Below are 7,600 nucleotides of genomic sequence, written 5' to 3' on the forward strand. Positions count from 1 at the left end.
AATTGCACTACCATGTCATCTAATTAATGAAATTGTTGAAACATAGGGTAATGCTCTCTTAGCATTTTCATTGCCAACCATGCATGTATTGTTGCATCATATTATTAGCTTCTTACAAGTTTCCTAGCTTTGTGATTTTTTATTTCATTTTAATTTTTCATAACATGCTTGAGAAGATAGGCTTCCCAATTAGTCTTCTTAAAAAAAACCTCAGCTTTAGGATTCCCATCTTAGTTGCTTGTACTTTAGAGGTTGATATGTGATGTGCTCTTTGCATAACTACTTCTTCTTTTTTTCTTTTTCTTTTTTTCATTTAGATGCATGTTTTTTTATAGCATATTTCTTGCATTTTATGTCAAAAAAGCATTATTGCATGGAATCTACCACTCAATAAATCATAGGAAGATAGGTCTTCTTTTTTTTTTTGCATAATTACTACTTGCGCACTGTCAATTTATATGTACGATATTTGTTCAGAACTTCTTTCTCCACCTTATTGTTTTGTACAACACATTCCTACCCTTTTCTTGATCAATCTAGAACTAACAACTGAAGAAGAAAAATCTTAACATGACTTTCTCACCTTTTCATTGTTCTTTTGATGCAAGATTAATAGCTTTTGAACTTCCACCATATTGATCAGGATATTGATGTGAATCTCATGGATATAAATATTTAAAAACCCATAGTTAAATTGATCATTACCAAGAAAGGTAAATTCATACTTATGATTGAGCTTGACACAACAATAACCTATATTGAGACACCAAGACTATAGAAACTGAACCCCCCCTGACACCTATAAAGAGATACAAACAAGTAGAAGATGTTGTGAAGCTTGGTTAATTCTTTGATAAGTCATAATAGTTTAATAAAGAACCAAATTAAGAGAATTTCCTCACATGTATAATAGATTATTCTAAAATCAAAGTCTATAAAAAAAATAATCTAAATACAAGCTAAATAACTCTATATATAATAGGTAAAAACATCATAAACAAGTTTGAAAAAATAACAAAAAATTTATAAATAAAATAGAAATAATAATAATAAATCAACTAGGAAACTAATACAATTTCTGCATAATAGCTTTTGGACCTTATTGCATAGCCTTTCCAATGTATGGCCACTATGAAATTTTAAATCTATATGAAATAAGGCCTTTACAATTATCTGAAAAAATTCCAGCATCATTCAACAATTGGATAAAAAAATTATACTAGTCAATGTAAGACTGTGCATTAAGAAATATAAGCCTAAAACACCTCTAGTGTCTTTGAATGATAAGGAAACCTCGTTAATGAGAAAATCTATAAAACAAAAGAAATCACAACTTGTTGACATGGGAACCCTTGCCAAAATAATCTTAATTGTTGTCATCTATATTGTCCTTGTAGAAAAGAAATCCTCACTAAATAAGAAGTGCATAAATCATAAGAAAACAAATAGCAAAACTTGTATAACAACTTTTAGATAGTATCATGATGTCTTCTTTTTTTTTTTTAAGTTTGATTAACCTAATAATAAAACAAGACCTCTCAAAACTTCTGATGAAATGTCAACTTAATCCAACAATCAAATTGAGAGTTATGCTTGTTAGAATAAAACTATAGATTAAAAAATATTAAGCCAAAAAACAAATTTGATTGTCTAACTCTTGCATGGATCGTATCATTCCCTTTTTTTTTTTTCAAAAGGATTCGTCATTGAATCACCAATTGAAACAATAGTAAGATTAAAAGAAACAGATGCACTCACTTCATTACCTTTAATGTAAGTCTTTCGAGCTTTGTTTTGCTAATTTTTACCTCCAATGATGATGTATTAATATAACAGCTTTTCTATCTCATTTTGCATCCTTTTAGCATGAAAATTCTCTCTCTCATTTTATATCCATCCACGCTGATTTTAGAGGGAGACTAAAATTATTGTTTGAAAAATGTGTAAATGTATGTTCATATGGTTTTATTAGTATAAGAAATTATTATTGGGATAGGTGTTTAGATAAGGATGTGACAAATTTCGTGTTGTGAATGTGTTTTAGGAAAGTAGTGAAATATGAAACTTATGATATTGAGTAATTAAAAACCAATGTCAAAGTATGAGGAAGAAAAATTATAGCAGCATTGTTAGTAAAAAAGTATAAATGAGCATGGTTGGTATATGTGGGAGTTAGGGATATGTTTGAAATATATGAGTAAGCATGATTTACATGTATAAAAGTAAAGATTTTATTTGAATTGTATAAATGATAGTTAGATTGGACTGTGTGTATGTGGTATTATATGCTAAGTAAATGTGAAGGTTTAAGAAATAACATTTAGATTAAGGTTGTGGTAATTGGTTAAAGGAAATTGTGCATTTGTACAAAGTCATGTATTATTAGTTTATTAATTATTATGATTAGGAAAATTAAAATAGAATTATAGGTTGAGTATATAATTATCATGTGTGGAAGTTTAAAATTTTATAAACAGTAAGCAAAATTGTTGAATTGAATTTTTATTATGTCTTGGATATTTCACAATAGGAATTGAATATTTTGCAAGGTAAATGGATCATAACAGTGAAGTGTTATATATAAAAAATTGAATTGACTGCAATGAAAAATTTTAATATGATAAATGAAAATAAACCATAATGAATAGTGAGAATTTAATTAAATTGACCGCAATGGTAGAATTTAATATGAAAATTTTGATTTGGTCACAACAACGACCCTAGATAAAAGAAATATATAAAATGAAAAAAAATATTTTACAGTGTCAAAATTGGCATAAGAACTTTTTAAGATGGGAAAATATTTGAATATGCTAAGATAATGGACATAAGGGATATTTGAGACTTGAAATATATGTTTCAGCCAAAATTTTGGTTATAATGGAATAAATGAATATTTATGTATGAAAATTATATAGATGGTCAATATATATATATATATATATATAGGACAAAAAAAATATTTGAATATAAAAATATAAATAAGTCACAAAATGGCATGATGAAAATTCGAGATGAGAATTGGATAAATAAGCCATGAATGAGCATGAGTAATAGGGGGGAATGAAAAAATAATATGGATGAGCTTTGATTGAGATATTATATGTGGGAATTGAAAAGCGATACTAACAAGCAAGTTATAAGTGACACAAGGAATATCAAAATATACAAATAGAAGTAAGTGGGCCGGAAACACACAATAGATGATTAGATTAACATACAAAATCAATTGGTTAAAAAATAATTTATAAACGTGAAAATAAGTGAAGCGAATGATAAATCGAGGTAATAACCTTAAATGTTAAGGGTGTTATGATAGACTAATGAAATAAATGATTAAGTCAAGATGTGATCACGATTAAATAAGGGGGAAATGAGATTTTAAACTATTTGGTACTATTAACTAAATGTATTTGTGATGATTTTATAGAAATAATTGAATTAGATTGTAAGTGGAGATTGTAATGGATATATTCATGGTATCGACATGAAATTTTGTGAAAGAAATACTTGTGTTATGTTATTTTTAGAGTTGATAAAGTAATCAATTGAAATGAATATTTGTATATTGAAAATCTTATTTTATGTTCCTATGTCTTCTACAGGTGTTTTTCTATTTGTCCAAGGTATCTCGAGATCGTGTTCAGATCTTCAAGGATTATTTTATTTTAAGAAAAAGTTTGTAAAATTAGTTAATATTATATAATAAATTATTGTATGTTTATTAAATAGAAATGATGTATAGATTGTACAAATAATGAAAATGAATTATGAAAGAAAATACTCTTTCATGTACATGATAATTGGAAAGATGAAAAATTGCATAAAAAGTTCATAGTGTTAATGGCTGACATAGAAACCCTTGCCAAAATAATTTCAACTGTTTCCACCTAAATCGTCCTTAAAGAAAAAGAATCCTTACTAAATAAGAAGTTCAAAAATAACAAGGAAACAATTAGCAAAACTCATATAGCAACTTCTAGTCTGTATCGTGATGCTTTTCTGAACTTCGATTAATTTGAAATGAATTCAATATAAAATAAGATCTCTAGAATTTTTTAGTGAAATTTTAATCTGATCCAATAATCAAATTGAAAATTATAATTGTTAGAGTAAAACTATATATTAGAAAACATTACGCCAAAAAATAAATTTGATTGTTCAGCCCTTACATGGATTATGTCATTATCTATCTCTTCAAAAGATTCATCCTTAAATCATCAATAGAAACAATGGTAAGATATAGAGCAATTGTAGCACCCACTTTATTAGCATCTTGTTTAAGCCTTCATAACTTTTTTTGTAATTTTTTACCTCCAATGACATTGTATGAATATGAGAGCTTCTCTCTTGTTTTGCTTCTTTTCATAATGCAACTTCTCCTTCTTGTTTTGCATCATTTTGGCACTAATTTGAAGTTTTCCAATCATCAATAAGTTTCTTTGTTTATGCAAATAGCATTGTAAGTTTCTTGCACTCATTTACTAAGCTGATAGAAGCCCTTTCACCATTAACATTTATAGCTTGGAACCTCAGTTTCTCTTGCCTCCTAGCAATAGCAACCCTTGGGAATTGTCCCTTTTGCAATTTAGCATCTCTTTTATTTACTCGTTCAAACCACTCATCAAATCTCATATTAGTCCTTTCAAGTTGATATTATATAGCCTATAACATAAAAGCTTAGTTTTTTTTTCTTTTTTTTATGGAGATGTATCATTTTTAAAGGATATCATCAAAATCTAAAAATCAAGTTAGTAATAAAATATTCTTATACACTTTTTCATATGTTTTCACTCTATAAAATATCACCCCACTCGTATTTGATTTAAATTTAGTTTTTCAAGATAATAAATCCACATTTTCATATTTTACCTCTTATATTCACTCTTTTAGTTCTTTAAGAAATTAATTATAAGAGATAACGACCTTATTTGTTTTTACGTTTTAAAAAAGCTTTTAAAAAATTTAAATTTTTTTATTTTTTTTTTGTTTCATATTAATATTTTGTTTTGTGTTTCAAATTATTTTGACACGTTAATGTCAAAAATAATTTTTTAAAAATAAAAAATATATTATTTTAATATATTTTAAAATAAAAAAATAATTTAAAAATTAACCACAATCGCACTCCAAAATATCCTTAGCAACCTGATGCAACTTCTTTGCTTGTTTGGCAGTGTAGTTGTAGTTGTAGTTGTTTTGAAATAACTTTTCATGCCAAAATATATATCAAAAAAATTTTATTTTTTAAAAAAATTATTTTTAACATCAGTAAATCAAAATGATTAGAAAATACTAAAAACATATTAATTTAAAATTAATAAAAATTAAAATAATTTTAAATTTTTTTAAAAATATTTTTAAACACATAAATTGATAAATTGCGTTGTCCATGATTTCAGTAATCTGTAGGAGGGTCACCTGCAGCATACTACGTGCCACACCTATACCTCTTGTTGTTTTTAAGAACAAAAAGCTGTCACTCGAGGTTCATTTCAGTATGGCCACCATTAAACACTGCTGAAGCATGGCACTTAATTATTCTTATCATCATGCAGCACTTAATTGGTACGTGGTCGTGATATTTATTTATTTTTTATTTTTTATTTTTTCTGGAGAGTTGATGCTTCATGTGACTATAAGAGAAGTTATAATGAGTATTTGTACTTTTGTTAGAAAAACAAAGAGTGGTCATGATTCCTTGTTGGTACTTTTGCACTTCAAGGAAAGCTGAGCTAAAGCCTAATTCTCTGGGCACGGACCGCGTAATTTCATGGCTTAAGGGCACGATTATTCGAAAGAAAATTTATGATGATCTCTAAAGCAATTATAAAGCAAAAAATAATATCTTAATTATTTTTATGTGAAGACATAAAAAATAAAAAATAATTAATTTGAGAAAATATTATAACACTCAACAATAAAGAACCTAATAAAATTTATATTTCATTTTCATTAAATATGTATGCACAATCACTTGAGATACACTTTAAATTATGGGTTACATTATACTAGTTACGTAGCTATACTAGAAAGATATAGTAATGAAAATTGAATATTTAATACTAAAAATTTAAAATTTACTAGTGGATATTTACACTCGATGGAGCAGCTTTTGTAATGGAAATCCTCTACAAAAATATATATCATTAAATTCATGATAGATTCAAAGTTTATTTTTCTTAATAAAATTAGTGAAACAATAGAGTGACTTCAAAGTTTCTTAAAGGATATTCTATATTAACCAAAATTATTGCTAGCAATTTTTGTCTATTATGATAGTTAGTTAACAATAAGAAGGGCATAAAATAGCATACTTTCAAATGAGATTATTTATGTTAACTATTTAAAGTCAAAGAAAAATATTGAGATCTGCTAACTAAAAATTTGTAAAGAGAGCTTATGTACAATTCATAAAGGAAAATGAGTTTAAAGCCTTAAAAGATGAAAGAGTATAATAATGGTAAACCTATCTAGTTGACTAGAAATTTCAAGATATATGTTCAAACCAAAAACTAAATAATGTCATTCTTAGTAGTACTTAAAAATTATTATTTCCAATTTATTTCTATAATGAGAAAGGTATTGGCTGTAATGTTATAAAATGCAAGTTGTTCTTTTAATAATTTTCATATCTTGGTATACCAAATAGAGTATAACAAAATATTTTTAATGAAAGATATTTTATATAAGTAAGAAATGTGTCCCTTTCTTTGAGAATTTATAAAATAATATATTCTCTGAAGCACTCAAGAATTATTCAAAATCAAAATATAAACAATCGTCGGAATCAAAAGAAATCACTAGTTGGGGAACTATGCAAATACTATGGTCTTGGTTTACGTAAAAAATTAAATAGTTCAAGATATTGCATTCAATAATTAGCTTAGTAAATGTGGTAGTATTTTATTAAGAAAGGTTTAAGGCAAAACCCTACCTATCTTGATGTAGTGATCCATCAAGTTGTTATCTCAACAAATCTTCGAGTTTTTATATAGTGGTCAAATAATTTCCATTCATACGGGGGGTTATTAAAAAGATTTTTTAAAAAATATATGATTAATGGACACATTTAAGACCACATTAAAAATGGAATAAACTCTGTTTTTTAGGTTAAAATTTTATTGAAAATTATTTTCTAACAAAAGTACTTTAACATGAAATATTAACATAATTAAAATAAATTAAAAGTAAATGAAAAATTAATCTAAAATATTCCACATTGAAAGAATACAAGATTTTATTATAGCTTATATAGTGAGAAGTTGAGAAATTTAAAATAGATATGCAGGGTACTAAAGCTTTTAGAAGGAAGAGGCATTAGACTAAGTGGGCTTTGGGTTTAAGCCACATATATGCGATCACTTTACTCGAGCATGGGTACGAGTTTGGCCCCATGCCCTAGGTCCCAGGACCTACATCTTGGGCCTAGGCTTGGGTTTTTGTTTGAGTATGGGTTTGAATTTGATGTAAAATAATGGTTTGGCTCATGAATAATTTTTTTTAGCCTATTTTGGACTTGAGTTTGGGTTTGTTATAAATTAGTTATTAGGGCCATAAAGAATTATTTTTTATCAATCCATTTTATTTAGCCAGCCCA

Source organism: Populus alba, chromosome 5, assembly GCF_005239225.2.
Source record: "Populus alba chromosome 5, ASM523922v2, whole genome shotgun sequence".
In the NCBI taxonomy this organism is placed as follows: domain Eukaryota; kingdom Viridiplantae; phylum Streptophyta; class Magnoliopsida; order Malpighiales; family Salicaceae; genus Populus; species Populus alba.